The sequence below is a fragment of the Pteropus alecto genome, unplaced genomic scaffold (genome assembly GCF_000325575.1).
Source record: "Pteropus alecto unplaced genomic scaffold, ASM32557v1 scaffold52, whole genome shotgun sequence".
Classification (NCBI taxonomy): domain Eukaryota; kingdom Metazoa; phylum Chordata; class Mammalia; order Chiroptera; family Pteropodidae; genus Pteropus; species Pteropus alecto.
In genome coordinates this window covers 674,315-690,433 of record NW_006433941.1, presented here as the reverse complement: position 1 = coordinate 690,433, position 16,119 = coordinate 674,315, and the positions used below count along the sequence as shown (strand labels likewise).

General features: G+C 33.5%; 1 long non-coding RNA gene across 1 annotated transcript in view; it reads left to right on the top strand.

The window, feature by feature from the left end:
- LOC112477044 overlaps positions 1-13,992 on the top strand; it is a 17,014-nt gene extending 3,022 nt beyond the window's left edge. The window contains exons 2-3 of the long non-coding RNA XR_003045305.1: positions 1,662-1,776; positions 13,885-13,992. This is a non-coding gene — a long non-coding RNA (uncharacterized LOC112477044). The remainder of the gene's footprint in view (positions 1-1,661; positions 1,777-13,884) is intronic.
- Positions 13,993-16,119: the final 2,127 nt, after the last annotated feature.

The window sequence follows — 16,119 nt, the reverse complement described above, 5'->3', positions numbered from 1 at the left end:
ATTTTTTGTTTTGATATTTGCAATATGCAAAATATTTGTATAAAATTTGAAAACATTTTCTTTTTAAAATTTCACTAAATACAGTTTCTTGTTAAAAAATTTTCTAGATAACTTTTAGAACTCGAAGAATAGTCAAAAATAATTTACAACTTAAAGTTACTAATAATGTATTACAAAAGAATTCCACCATTGATGGTTACCCAAGAGAGCTCAGCAGCCAAGACTCCAGGCTGCTCTTTAATTTGCACGAGAGCTCCACAGCCCTCTGCTCCACTATTAGGCTTCCTATAACATTTTGTTTGAATAAAAATAAAAAATAAAACAAAAGGTGTTCTACTAAGAAAATGTTTTCAAAACACCAGAGTAAATATTTTCTAGCCTCTTCCTACTCTAGGATGAGTCTAGATTTCCAAGTCTTCCCGAAGTAGGTTTTCCCTGGCCTTTCGGCTCTTTCATGTGAAAAGATACTCTCCAGCACCAGAATATTCTCAAGTCTCCATCATTTAAATCCCAAAATGATTTTTTGTTGTTGTTCTTCTTCTTAAATGTGCTTGTTTGCTTGCTTATTTATTTTCATGCTGTTTACTTCTGTGCTCAGACATGCCCCTTCTTTCTGGATTGAGAGAGAGAGATTGAGAGAGATTGAGAGAGAGAGAGAGAGAGAGAGAGAGACAGAGACAGAGACAGAGACAGAGACAGAGACAGAGAAAGGTGAGTGCTCAAGTCAAGCCAAACATTTGCACTACTTCAAGCCAATATCATTTAAATATTTGTTCAATATTTATTTAGAGAAAAGGCTAAGAACTATGTGGGAGAACAGCTTGAAGGATCTACCTGCTGAGCAATGTCACCTTCTGCTGCTTAGTAGATTCAGTCCTGACCGCAAACTTGCAGACTTTTCTTCACAGGAAGACAAAAGCCCTGCAGTTAATAGGGCATGTCCTCTTAAAAGGCAGTTTGAGCATGCTCTCAGGCATTTCACCCTCACCCCAACAGCTTATCAAGTTTTCTCTGTCCACTGAGGGAGGGTCCTTCTGTCTTAAAGGGTCAGAAAAATGCAATTTCCCCCCATCTTCGTATATATGTAGAGTTAAAATCTAGCTGTGCTTACTGATGCTTGTTGCTTTCTATTTCAGGCATAAGCTTGAGACAGCCTACCTACCTGCACTCATCCCTTCTCCCAACTTGTATATACTGTGTGCTATTTGAGGGGATGTGTGTAGTAGAGGTGGGGAAAAAACATGCAGTTCTGTTACCTACGCTTTCATCCCAGACCCAATTCCTGCCATGACGAGTGATTTGCAAAAGATTGCATATTCCTGGGAAGACATGAAGAGGGACATAAAGTGAAAGCAAGTACATGTGTTCCTAAACTCTGTTCACTTTATACTCACCCCAGAGAATTTTGTTACCTGGATTTCTTCCAGAAATTTCTGACACTTTTATTTCTGCTCGTCCATCAAGAGCACACCAGGTGCTACTGATTGAAGGCTTAAAGCTTTGCATTTGCTATGAGATAATGTAATGCCAACCCACAGATTTTTTCTAAGTGATGAAGGATTTGCTCTCTGCTGACCTGAGTGACCTCTGCCAGCATCTCCCTCTGGAATGGTTGATAAATCGTTCATAGCCAAGATCTCATTTCTTCTCTTCCTTCTTAGATTTCAACTGGGTTTGGCATCTTCCCCTGGGTTTATAGTAACAGCAAAATAAAACTCCAAAATGGTGTTTGGCTCATTATACAAGGGTCAGTTGGCCAAGTCTTGTCATTCTAAGGTGAGTAGCAATCATGATGGTAATAGTGCTGATTCTGAGTATGTTAAGTGCCATCAGCAAATTTGGGGCTTCACTCTTTTTTTCCAGTGGAAAGATGGGAAAGTGACTGTCTTTGTCTGTGTTAAGTAAATTTCAAACCCTTCTGCCCAAGCTGAGTTTACAGTATGTTTGAATTTTAGTGTATTGTTTCATTCCCAGTGAAACTAGTCAGCTTTGTTTATTACCAACTTCCATTTTTAGCTGAAATGTGATTCTTCTGAGCTTTATAGCTTCATTACATGATATCCTATCACACGCAAAGCTGTGAAGTAGGGTGAGATCATGTAGGTTAAAGGGTCATTCTAAGGTAAGAAATTATTTGTATTTATATCAAGTTTATATCAGACTAATTTTTTTTAAACATTTCAGAAAACACTCCATCTTGCACATTTGAGAGAAATGGATACAGAAGCATTGTGTGTTTGTATGTGTGTGTGTCTCTGTGTGTGTGTTTTCTAATGATAAAATAAATTTAAGTACAAGATTTTCAAGATATAGCTTTTCTGAAGAAAAAGTAGAATCAAATCCATAAAATGTTGTTTAGTTTTATTTCATAGATACAAAAGTTTCAGTTCATATGTGCAATTCATTGATATCCCTCTCTTATTCTGAAATTTTAAATTTTGGGACTAGTCATTTGGTAGATTGTAGTCATGTCCATTAAAAGTACAATTTCTTTTTCATATTTAATGGCACTTGTGTGGTCTTCTTTTAAATATATGTTTTAAAAGTTTTTTTGTTTCAAGAGTTTGTGAGCTCACATTGTACATATTGCTAGAAAACCAAATGGAAAATTTCCGAAGCAAATGGGCCTTCTGTTTATAAGAGGAGAGAATCAGAGTCAATAAACAAATCTCCAGCTCCTAATGAATCACGCTAAGGGTTGCAACGGAAATCAAGGTGGGAGATTGAATTAAGAGGCTCAGTCATATGATATAATTATGCAGCCATGCAATGTAAACCAGGGGTAGAGGGCTTGCTAAAGAATGGCCTGAACTATACATCATGAAAGACTTCAGCTTGTCCAAATTTTTCCTCTCCTGATTTTTGTCATCAATTTGTTCTGTTGGCTAACACTTCTTTTCATAACGTTTATAGCTTGTTTTTAGAGATATAAGGCTCAGATGTACAAACACCAGCTGGGGCAATGGATTTCTGGAGAATATCCAGGTTGATTTGGCCCACCAATTATGAAATTGCCACATTAATACAGCTATGATACTAAAATATACACTCTTCCTTTACAAAATTGCCACATTAATACAGGTATGATACTGAAATATACTTTCCCCCACTCTCTTTCATTCATTTACTCATTGGTTCAACAAATATTTATTGATATTCCAGTGAACCAGGTGCCAGCAGTCATGTGTCAAATAGAGAGGGTGTACGAACTGTTCATCATCTCTAAGATAAGATATGTAAAATCTCTACCATCTCTCAGAGTCTGTTATCTAAAAATATGCCCAAAATATTTGGCTGGAGCTTTGAGTAAATTCATGTCCCCCACCATTTTGCAGTCACATTTGAGGAAGAATAAATTCCCCTCCTCAGTCTTTATGATCAAAGATTCTAGTGACCCGGGACTTAGATTTTAAGGCATAACCATTTTACCAGGCAGAATACTTATGACTATAAGTAATAGAAAATGCTCTTGAATGACAAAGGTATATATTTACTCATAGGCAGGAAATGTCCAGAGATAAATTTGGCTTCAGTCATGGGTTGATCAGGACCCCTAGCAGTATTTCTTTTCATGTTTCTCTATAGATCAGCTTTGCCCTCAGGCAAATCGGCTTCCAGTTGTGGAGAAAAAATGGCTGCCAGTAGCAACTCAAGATCAGCTTTCTAGTTGAAATTTCAGAAGACAGAGAGGAGCAGCCTTAGTTTTTGAGCCAGTTCTCTGGCCAATGGAATAATGAGCAATAGCAATTGGCTTACACTTGTATCATATACACATTATTAAACCAGTGACCATAGCCAGAGGGTAGCTTCAATCCACCCAATGTGCAAAATGGCTACTACATAATGGGAGAAGAGTAAAAAGAAAAGTAAAAATTCTGTTGGAGGAAGGGGAAAGGTAGAAGTATCTTTCCTACAGATATGTTGTTAAAGTAAATAAGGCTTTTAGAAATATGTATTGTATTATCACAGTTGAAAGTTTAGTTATAATTTAGCTAGAAACTTGTTCTAAGTGAAAAAACAGAGACTCAGAGACATAAACTGACTCACTCAAGTTTCCCCATACAGTAGGTGGTAGAGCAACAGCTCAAATGCTATTTTCTCAATTCCTATGCTAAGGCTCCTTGGCAACTGGGGCCCAGGCTCAACTTGGCCCTGCTGCCTCTGACTACTCCACTTGAACAGCTATGAAACCAAGTAGTCTACCTGGGCAACTTGCTGCCTCTCCTCCTCCTCTCTCCCCCAAATTGCAGTTCTATTAAGAAGGAAGAAAGGATTACTTACTGTTGTGAAGCAAACAGCAACCTCTGCTCCAATCAAACATGTTCCCATTGGTATAAAATAGATGTATTTATCATGTTATATATCTTTTTATATATCCTTTCCTTACTTTGCTGAGAATCATTTTTGTGAAGAGGAATGGATGTTAAAATTTATTAAATACCTTGTCTGTCATTCTGCTTGATTTCATAAGAATCCACACTCTAACTTTTCTTGTATTCTTGTCTCACTCATAGGTTAATATCATTCATCTAAAACTGAGAGGCAGGATGAGGCAGATCTTTAATGGAGACTATGGGGTGAAGACTTGAATTGGAGTATGAAGTACATAAGATGATAGGTGGACCAAGAAGCTAAAATTACTTTGAGAAAGTAGATTTATGATCGATTTCAAAGTGTTCTGTAGTACCATTAAATCTTAATAAGTAAGGACTAGAAAGGTGAAGTTTTGCTAGCTTTAAAGCATTCAGTTAAATTAAGTATTCATTTTTAAAAATGGTTCCCTTCAGAGCCAACTGAGTTCTTTTGATAAACACAAAATCCTGGGCTAAAGCCATAGCCTGCTGAATCAAAATCTCAAGAGGAAGAGTTCAAGATATTCATTTTTACAAAGGTCACCATATGATAATACATAAGATGTATAATCAATCATTCAGTTTTATTTAGTCTTTTTTATATTGGATATCTTTAAACCTGGTTCAGATAATTTGTTGTATATAGGATGAGGAAGAGTTCTTAATTTATTTTCATAAATAGATGTGCATTCACATATAAATTCCTGCTTATTATGTTTTGAGAGGTAAAGCTTGAAAGAAAAACATTAACAAAGGTCTCACATACAACTCTCTGTAACATGTAAATGTTAATGTGCATGATGCTTTTATACCTCCAAAAATAAGAACTACCTGGTTGAGGTTAAGATTTGTTAAAATTCATTCTTTATAAAGGTAATGCTAAGGGAGGATTTTGATTAAGATAAGATAGTTCTGGGGGTTACTGTGAAATAGATAAACATCTAAGATATGTGTGGTCAGTTGATTTTCATCTCCTTCGTAGGGAGATTCTTCTCTGTGTACCTCTGAGATTTTGCCTTGACCTATAAAGTTCTAAAACTTTCCCTGTCGTGGAAAGATTGGAGAATTAGCTGTCATTCTTTCCCCCATTCTTCATTAACTCTTCCTGTGGAAGAGAAGTCACCTATCTGATTAGCGAAAGAGAATATACCTCAATTGTTTTATACATTTATCTTGTGAATTATATAAATGAATCTGGCACCTGCTTGAGAAGTCCATCTGAGCTAGAGCTCAGGAAAGCTAGCCTGGATCTCTTTTGCTCTCTTTCTCTTCATCTTTTCCTTCTCCCTTCTGTCCCTTTTGTTTCTCTACTGTTTGCAACAAAGCACAAGGCGAACTTTGAACATCAACATATCTGGCTGTGGAAAATGTCTACTCTATAGAACTAATGTTACTCATGGGCTTATCTCAAGGTGTAGAGTAAGAGTAAATTGGAGGAAAGTATTAGAAATTCCAATTTTAGCCTAGGGTCCAAGCCACATTCAGCAATCCAGCTCCAATGAGGGGGAAAATGAATAAAGAATAATTAAATAATCAACATTTGAAGACTATTTTGGTTTCATTTATTTTTAACTTGTATTTTGAATATTTCAAACATACACAAAAGTAGAAGGGATAGTATAATGTACCCATATTAACCATCACCTAGCTTCAATAAACATTAATATACTGCCAAATTTGTTTCATCTATACCTTTCCAAATTCTACCAATCTCTAGTTTTTTTATAACTTTGTAAGGCATTAATTTACATACTATATTATTTACCCATTATAAATATACAATACAATGATTTTAAATAAATTTATAGAACTGTGCTACCATTTCCACAAATATTTCTATTATTCCAACAATTTTCCTCATGGTCATTTACAGGCAATCTCCACCCTTTGGCTCAGGCAACCACTGATCTCCTTTCTGTGTTTATAGATTTTGTCTTTTCTAGACATTTCATATAAATGGAGTCATATATTTCATTTACTTAGCATGCTATTTTATATGGTCATTCATGTTATATCAAGTATCAGTGGTTTGTTCATTTTTATTACTAATAGTATTCCATTGTATGGATATGCCATGTTTTATTTATTCATTCGTCAACTGATAGACATATAAAATTTCCCAGTTTGTGGCTGTTATGTATAATAATGTTATAAACATTCACATATAAGTCTTTTTGTGGGCAAATGTTTTCATTTCTTTTGGGTAGATACCCAGCAATAAAATTGATGGATTGAATGGTAAGTTTTATGTTTAACTGTTTTGGAAAATAGTCAAATTGCATTAGATAACTTAGAAAAACTAAATAAATTTTTATAAACATGTAACCTACCAAGACTGAATCATTAAGAAATAAAAATATGAAGAGAACTGTTAATAGTGAGGATATGAAATTAGAAATCAAAAACACTGCCCAAAAAACAAAATCTCACTAGTGAATTATACCAAACTTCCAGAGAAAAATTAATACCAATTCTTCTTAAACTCTTCCAAAAATTAGGAAGAAACTCTTTCCAGCTTATTTTTTGGGGGCAGAATTACCCTGATACCAAAACCAGACCAGAATGCCACAAGAAAAGAAAATTACAGGCCAATAGCCCTGAAGAAAATAGATGCCAAAACTCTCAACAAAATATTGGCAACCCAAATTCAATAATGCGGTAAAAAAAAATATACACTATAATCAAGTGGAATTTATTCCTTGGATGCAAGGCTGGTTTCACAACACAAAACAGTCAATGTGATACACCACATTAATAAAATGAAGGGTAAAAATCATATGATCATCTTAATTGATGCAGAAAAAGCATTAGATAAAATTTAACATCCATTTATGATAAAAACTCAACAAAGAGGGTTAGAAGGAACACATCTCAACATAATAAAGGCTATCTATAATAAGCCTACAGCTAACATTATATTCAATGTGAAAAGGTGAAAGCTTTTCTTCTAAGTTCAGGAACAAGAAAAGGATGCTTACTCTAACTATTTGTATTCAAGATAGTGTTGGAAGCCTTAGTTATTAGGCAAGAAAAAAAAGATATCCAAATCGAAAATAAATAAAACTGTCATTTTATGAAGATGACATGAATATATCGAAAACCCTAAAGACTCTATCAAAAAACTGTTAGAACTGATAAACAAGTTCAATAATGTTACAGGATATAAAATCAATACACAAAAAGCTGTTGCACTGTTATACAATAATTGTGAATTATCAGAGAGAGAAATTAAGAAAATAATTCCATTTACAATTGCATCAAAAAGAATAAAATATCCAGTAATAAATTTAACCAAGAAGGTGAAAGACCTGTGTACTGAAAACTATAAGATGTTAAGTAAAGAAACAAGAAAACACAAATAAATAGAAAGATATCCTGTGCTAATGGGTTCGAAAATTAATATTGTTAAAATGTTCATACTACCCAAAGCAATATACAAACTCAATACAATCCCTATCAAAATTTCAATGATATTTTTTCATGGAAATAGAAAAAACAATCTCAAAATTTGTATGGAACTACGAAATACCCAAAATAACAAAAACGCTCTTGAGAAAGAATAAAGCCAGATGTTATACTCCCTGATTTCAAACCCATTACAACACAATAGTCAATAAATATATGGTATTGGCATTAAAAAAAAGATGCACAAATCAATGGAGCAGAATAGAGACCCCAGAAATAAAAGCATTCATTATGGTCAATTAATTTACAAGAAAGGAATGAAGAATATACAATGGGGAAAGGACAGTCTCTTCAATAAATGCTATTAGGAAAACTGGACAGCCACATGCAAAAAAAAAAATAAAACTGGATTACTATCTTACATGGTACACAAAAATTAGCACAAAATGTATTAATACATGAACATACTACCTCAACCCATAAAACTTTTAGAAGAAAATATAGGTGTAAGCTCCTTGACATAGGTTTTGATGATGATTTTTTAGGTCTGACACCAGAAGTAAAAGCTTTTGCAAACTAAAAAGCTTCTGCACAGCAAAGTAAACCATCAAAATAAAAAAGGCTACATACTAAATGAGAGAATATATTTGTAAATCATATATTTAATAAGGGGTTAATATCCAAAATATATAAAGAACTCATACAGTTCAATAGCAAAAAAAAGAAAAAGAAATAGGAAAGAAAAGAAAGAAAGAAAGAAAGAAAGAAAGAAAGAAAGAAAGAAAGAAAGAAAGAAAGAAAAAGAAAGTATGGTCTTACTTAGACAAATTCACTAAAATCAGCTCTGCTCTGAATCTTAAGTTTTAAGTGCATAATGGCAAGGAGAGAGAAAGAAAGAAAGAAAGAAAGAAAGAAAGAAAGAAAGAAAGAAAGAAAGAAAGAAAGAAAGAAAGAAAGAAAGAAAGAGAAAAATCTAATTAAAAATAGGGCAGATCTGAATAGACATTTTTCAAAGAAAACATACAGATAGCCAACAGGTACATGAAATATGCTCAACATCATTAATCATCAGGGAAATGCAGAGCAAAAATCACAATGATATATCATCTCACATCTGTTAAAATATCTATGTTCAAAAAGACAAGATATAACAAGTGTTGGCAAAGATGGAATCTTTGTTCATTGTCAGAAGGAATGGAAATTGATGCAGCTACTATGGAAGCAATATGGAGATTCCTCAAACAATTAAAAATAGAATAACTATATGACCTGGCAATTCCACTTCTGGGTATTTATTTGAAGAAAACAAAAACACTAACTTGAAAAGATATATACACTCCCATGTTCTTTGCAGCACTATTTATGATAGCCAAGATATGGAATATGGAAACAACCTAAGTGTCCATCAATGGATGAATAGACAAAGAAGATATGATATAGATATCACATATATAATGGAATATTATTCATCATTAAAAAAGAATTAAATCTTGCCATTGTGACAACATGGATGGACCTTGATGGCATGATGCTAAATAAAATAACATCAGTCAGAGAAAGGCAAATACTGTAGGATCTCTCATATGTGGAACCTAAAACAAAATAAAATTAAAAAAAAAAACAAAAACAAATCAAGCTTGTAGATACAGAGAAGAGATTGATGGTTGCTAAAGAGAGCCAGGGATGGAGGGTGGAAGAAATGCGTGAATGGGGCAAAAGATATTTTTTAAAATGCAATATATATTTATTCAGTAGCAGTGAGCACAAACAGAACCCAGATTATGGTCTCTAAATAGCAAAAAAGACCAGTACACAAACAAACAAAACAAACAAAGAAACAAAAAAAGTAAAATAAAAGTAAAACAAAACAACAAACTGTTTTCCAAAGCAGCTATGGCGTTTTACATTCCCACCAGCAATGTTTCAGTTTTTTCTACAACCTTTTGTTATTTTCTTTCTTTTTCGTTATAGCCATTCTAGTGTGTACAAAGTGGTATCTTTATGATTTTAATTTATTTCTCTAATGATTAGTCATGTAGAGAATCTTTTCATGTGCATATTAGTCATTCATATATCTTCTTGGTGAAATATCTACTCAAAAATGTTGCCCATTCTCTCTTTTCTGATTGATTTATTTTAATTAGTTTCAACTATACAGTACATTGGTTAGACATCTATATAGTTCATAAAACGATCCCCCCGATTGCTCCCTCCCTCCCCTGATCCTTCACCTAACCAACATATTAATGCTAACTACATTCCTTATGCTGTGCACCCCATCCCATGACAATTAGCTACTAATTTGTACTTCTTTAACCCTTCACCCTTCTCCCAGCCCCCAACACCCCCTCCCTCCTGTCTATCACCAAACTGTCCACTATATTTGTGAGTCTGTTTTTGATTAGTTTGGTTTTTTTTATTTCTTAGATTATGCATAAGTGAAATCATATAATGTTTATTTTTCTCTGTCTGACTTAAATACCTTCGAGATCCATCAAAGCAATATCTTTTTCCATCCCCTTCCTTTTAGTCTGTGTGTGTATTTTAATTTGAAGTGAGTTTCTTGTAGGCAGCATGTAGGGGTCTTATTTTCTTAACCATTCAGCCTCTCTATCTTTTGCATGGAGCACTTAATTCTTTTCCATTTGAGGTACTTATTGATAGGAATGTAGTTGTTACCATTCTTTATTCCTGTTTTTGATACATGTTTTTTCTTCTTAAAGAAATCCCTCCAATATTTCCTATAATACTGGCTTTGTAGTGATAAATTCCTTTAGCTTGTTTTTGTCTGGAAAGCTCTTTATCTGTCCCTTGACTCTAAATGATAGCTTTGCTAGATAAAGTATTCTTGGTTGTATATCTTGGGTCTTTATCACATCAAATATTTTGTGCCAATCTCTTCTGTCCTGCATAGTTTCTTTTGAGAAATTAGCTACCAGTCTTAGGGGTGTTCTCTTGTAGATAACTATTTGCTTTTCTCTTGCTACTTTTAAGATTCTCTCTTTGTATTTAAACTTTGGCATTTTAATTATGATGTGTCTTGGTGTGGGCCTCTTTAGATCCCTGGTTTTTGGGACTCTGAGCTTCCTGGAGTTGTATGTCTATTTCCTTCACCAGGTTAGGGAAGTTTTCCATCATTATTTCTTCAAATAGCTGTTCAATATCTTGTTTTCCTTCAGGTATGCCAATCAGATGGATATTTTGACCTTTAAAGTGTCCTATATGCTCCTTAAATTATTTTTATAGTCTTGGCATCATATTTCTTGCCATTTTGATTGCATGTCCTTGACTTTCCCATCCTCTACATAGGACATTTGATCCTTTTCTTTATTCACTTTGTTTATTCCTTTGTTTATTCCATTTAATATACTTCTCATCTCAGATAATGTGTTCTTCATTTCAGATTGGTTCCCTTTTAAAATTTCCATTTCCATTTTGTTTTTATCTCTTTGTTGCGGTTCTTACTGAATTATCTACACTTCTCAAAAGTTCATTGAGTGTCTTTATAATCAATGTTTTGAACTCTGCATCTGGATCTCTGCTCTGTTCCCTCATATGGTTTCTGCTTCTTTGTCTTTCCATTTTGGCTGCCTTTCCATGTCTGTTTCTATGAACTAAGGAAAGCTCCTAAGTCTCCAGGTCTTATTAGTGTGGATTTGTGAAGTAGGTGTCCAGTGGCACAGTCCTGAAAGGGGTTCAGCTGCAGGCCAAATTTAGCTCCAGCCTCTGTTCTTCTGGGGCCACCTGTTAAGATTCAGCAAGCAATCCACAGATGCTGTGCTTATAGTTGCTCCAAAAGGCCACACCAGAAACCAAGGCCAGTTGCCTCCAGTCTGAGTCTAGGCATTGCTCAGCAAGGAGTACCTGACTCACTGAGGATACATCTAAATGTGGCTAGGGTGGCGCCACGAGTTGGGGAGACGGGGTTTCAGGGAATCCTCTAGGCAGAACGGCCTCTGTTATCCAGTTTGGTGACTTCTCGGCTATGGTGGCATTGTGTCTTCCCACTGGGAGCAGGGAGGGCTCAACAAGGAACAGTGGATACCACCAGCACTTCTATACAGAGTAAGTCTCACCTCAGTCCTCATCCCGACACTGTCTCCCTGTAAGTCCCTGGTGCCCCCTGAGCACAGCTGAATCAGCACTGGTGCTCAGAGTGAGCAGCTTCATCACCGCGAAAATCCTTTCGCAGATGTGGCCCCTATAATAGGCATCTGCCACTGCCACTGCCACTGCCACAGCCTCTGTCTCACTCAGCCACTCGAAACCAGGCAGCCCGGTATCCTCACCCTGTCCTACCTTCTGCATTGCAGGGTGATTTCTTGGATTTCTCCCTAGTTCTATGGCTTGTTCATCTAGATCCCAGGCAATTTTTCCTTGCTGTTTGCTCCTTATTTCCATCACAACTTTGACTTAGTCTCCAGAGGGATAAACAGAGCCTCTATCATCTACACCATTTTTTTCTCCCTCTGTCCATTCTCTTAGTAGGGCAAAATTTATCAAGTTGTTAAATTCTTTATAAGTTCTGAGTATGAATCCTTTATTAGATATATGATTGTTACTGTATTTTCCAGTCTGTGGCTCATTAATTTAATTTTCTTTATGGTATATTTTGAAACATAAACATTTTTAATTGTAATGAAGCTTAGTTATTTTTTTCTTTACAGTCATGCCTGTTGGTGTCATGGGTAAGAACTAGTTGCCTAACCCAAAGTCACAAAAAATTTTTTCTTTAAGTTTTATAGTTTTGACTCTTACACTAAGGTATATGATCACTTTTGAGTAAACTTTCGTTTATAGTGTCAAATAAAAGTTTAATTTTATAGTTTTGCCTATGAGCATCCAATTGTCACGGCACCATTTGTTCATTAAATTGCCTTGGCACCTTGTCAAAAATACATTGAACTAAAAGTAAAGGTTTACTTTTGGACTCTTAATTATTTTCCATTGATCTATGGCGCCTCTTCATACACCAGTAACACAGTATCTCAATTACTATAGGTATATATAATAAGTTTAAAATATGGTAGTATAAGACCTTCGACTCTGTTCTTTATCAAAATCATTTTGACTATTTTTGGTTCTTTGCATTTTCATCTATATATTTCAGGAATATGCTTGTCAAGTTATACACAAAGTCTGCTTAGATTTTAATAAGGAATTGTAGTAATAGGGAATTGTGTTTTATAGGATATTTTCACAGGGATTATGTTAAAACTATAGGTCAATTTCAGTGAATCACTAGTCTCACAATCTTGAGTCCTTCAATCCAAGAACAGTGTGCCTTTCAACTTAGATAGTTTTTCTCATCAATGATTTGTAGTTTTCAGTGTATGAATTATATTTCTTTTGTTTGATTTATTCTTCAGGATTTTTTATGTTATTACAAATTGAATTGTTTTATTAAGTTCATTTTCAAATTATTACTTGCTAACATAGAAATGCAATTGATATTTGTGCTTTGATCTTGTATCCTATGACTTTGTTGAATTCATGTATTATTTATAGATGTGATGTGTGTGTGTGTGTGTGTGTGTGTGTGTGTGTGTGTGTGTGTATTTCTTGAATTTTCTGCATTCAGGTCAAACAATCTTTGAAAAAATATGGTTTTTTTCCTTTCCTAATCTAGATGCCTTTATTTTTTTTCTTGCCTTATTGCACTTGCTAGGACCACAATTACAATATTTTAGGAGAAATAATAAAAGAGCCATTCTTATTTTGTTGCTGTCCTTAGACAAAAAGCATTCAATCTTTTAACAACATTAAGTTTGATGTTAGCCGTATGTTTTTTGCAGATGTTTTTCCCTTTTATTCCTAGTTTGTTGAGAGCTTTTACCATAAGTAGATGTTGATTTTCATTAAATACTTTTTCTGAGTCTATTTAGGTAATTATGCAGTTTTTGTTCTTTATTCTATTAACAACTAATGAATTACATTAACTGATTTTCAATGTTAGAGTGATTTTGCATTCTTGGAATAAACCCAATTTGACCATGGTGTATAATTCTTTTTATACACTGCTGAATTTGCTAATGTTTCCTTAGGAATTTTTGTGTCTATATTCATGATGGTTATGTGTCTGTAATTTTTTTCTTTCTTTCTTTTTTTTTTTTTATTTTCATATCAGGTTAATGCTGACCTCAAGATGAAAGAGAAGTGTTCTCTTCAAATTCCTGAGTTTGTAAAAAATTGCCATTATATCTTCTTTAAACAATAAAAATGATTAGCAAAGCCAGCTGGACCTGACTTTTCTTTGCAGAATTTCAATTACTAACTCAATTTCTTTATTTGTTATGGGACCTTTACAATTTTCTGTTTCTTCTCGAGTTCATTTTGGTTATTTGAGTCTTTCTAAGAATTTTTCCATTTCATCTAAGTCATTTCCTCTGTTGTCACAAATTCGATCATGATATTCTTTTGCAATCCTTTTAATTTCTGTTAGGTTGTTAGTGATTTCATTGATTTCTGCTCTAATCTTTAGTATTTGCTTCCTCTGCTTGCTTTTTTGTTTAGTTTGCTTGCCTCTTTCTAGTTTTCTTATGGTAGAAGCTTGTTATTAATTTGAGAGCTTTCTTATTTTTTAATATAGGTGTTTAAAACTCTAAATTTTTCTCTAAGCTTAACTGTATCCCATAAGTTTTGATATATTGTGCTTTTATTTTCATTCACCACAAAATATTTTTTTAATTCTCATTACAATTTCTTCTTAACCTGTGGGTTATTTAAAAATGTTTGAGGATTTCCCAGTTTTCTTTCTGTTGTTGTTTTCCATTGTTATTTAATTAATTGTGGCAGGAAACATACTATTTATTATTTAAATCCTTTTAAACTTAATAATTTTATGAGCTAGCATATAATCTATCCTAGAGAATGTTTTATTTGCACTTAAGAAGAATGTTTATTCTACTGTCATTGGGTAGAATTTTCTATAGATAACTGTTAGTTGAAAGTAATTGATAGTGTTCAATAACCTATCCTGATGTTCTGTTTAGCTATTCTATTAACTATTGAGAGTGGGATATTAAAGTCTATTGTTGTTGAATAGTCTATTGCTCCTTTCAGTTCTGTAATTTTTTGCTTAATGTATTTTGGGGTCCTGCTTTAGATATGCATGCACTTAAAATTGTTATTTCTTTCTGATGAATTGATCCTTTTATCCATATAATATGTCCCTGACTGTCTCTTGTCATTTTTCTAAGCTTTAAGTCTATTTTATCTGCTATTAATACAGCCATCTCTTACTGTTAGTATTTGCATGGTATATCTTTTCCCCATTATTTTATTTTCACCTTACTTGAAACTAAAGTGTATGTCTCTTATAGAAAGCATATAAATTTGTGAATCTTTTTCTGATCAAGTATGATAATCTCTGCCTTTCGAATGAATTTAGTTAATTCACATTTTAATAAAATTATTGATATGGTTAGATTTACATCATTCATTTTGCTATTTTGTTTGACAAGTGTCCCTTAGCTTTTTTGTTTCTTTTTATTGCCTTTTTTGTTAAATAGCTATATGTTAATGTATCATTTTATTATTTTGTCTTTTTTTTAACTATATATAATTTTAGTTTTTCTTAGTAGTTCCTTTAGGAATTATATATGCATCTTAGTTTATCACAGTCTACTTCAGCTTAAAACAACTTTATTCAGGTAAAATGTAGAAATTTTATACCAATATAGCTCTATGTCCTTCCCCCTTTTTGTGCTGCTATTATTACATATAGTAATCTACATATGTTATAAATGCAAAGATATATCGTCATTATTGTTTTATGCAATTTTATATAAATATTTTTTAAAATTAAGAGAAAACAGTAAAATCTTTTATGTTAACCTACACCTTTAGTCCTCTTCATTTCTTCTTATTGATTTGAATTACCATTTGTTATTGTTTCCTTTTAGCTAGAAGTACTTCCTTTAGACCTGCTTCTAAGGCAGGTCTGCTAGCAACAATTCTTTCAGTGATTGTTTGTCAAGGAACAGTGCTTCACTTCTTAAAATTATGGGGGAGAAAAAAACTAGCTTCCATAATCGTTAATGTTGAGTTAGAAAGGAAATTAACTTTATCTATGTATTTGTTTAGTTTATAACTATATTTATACAAAACATTTTCAATTTGGTAATTGATGAGAGTAAAGGAACAAGATTAGTTGTTTAAATAAATATTTTGACACAGCCATTGTGTAAAATTACAGAGCTGATTTAGTTATTTGACCAAAACATGTGATTTCCAGAACCTTCATAGTGGCACCAATCTCATTTTGTGGTAACTTAACCAAATTTCGAACAAGTACCTCAGAGACATTCTATAGCGAGAGATCTACAAATGATGACAACATAATTTCACAATGTCCTTGTTA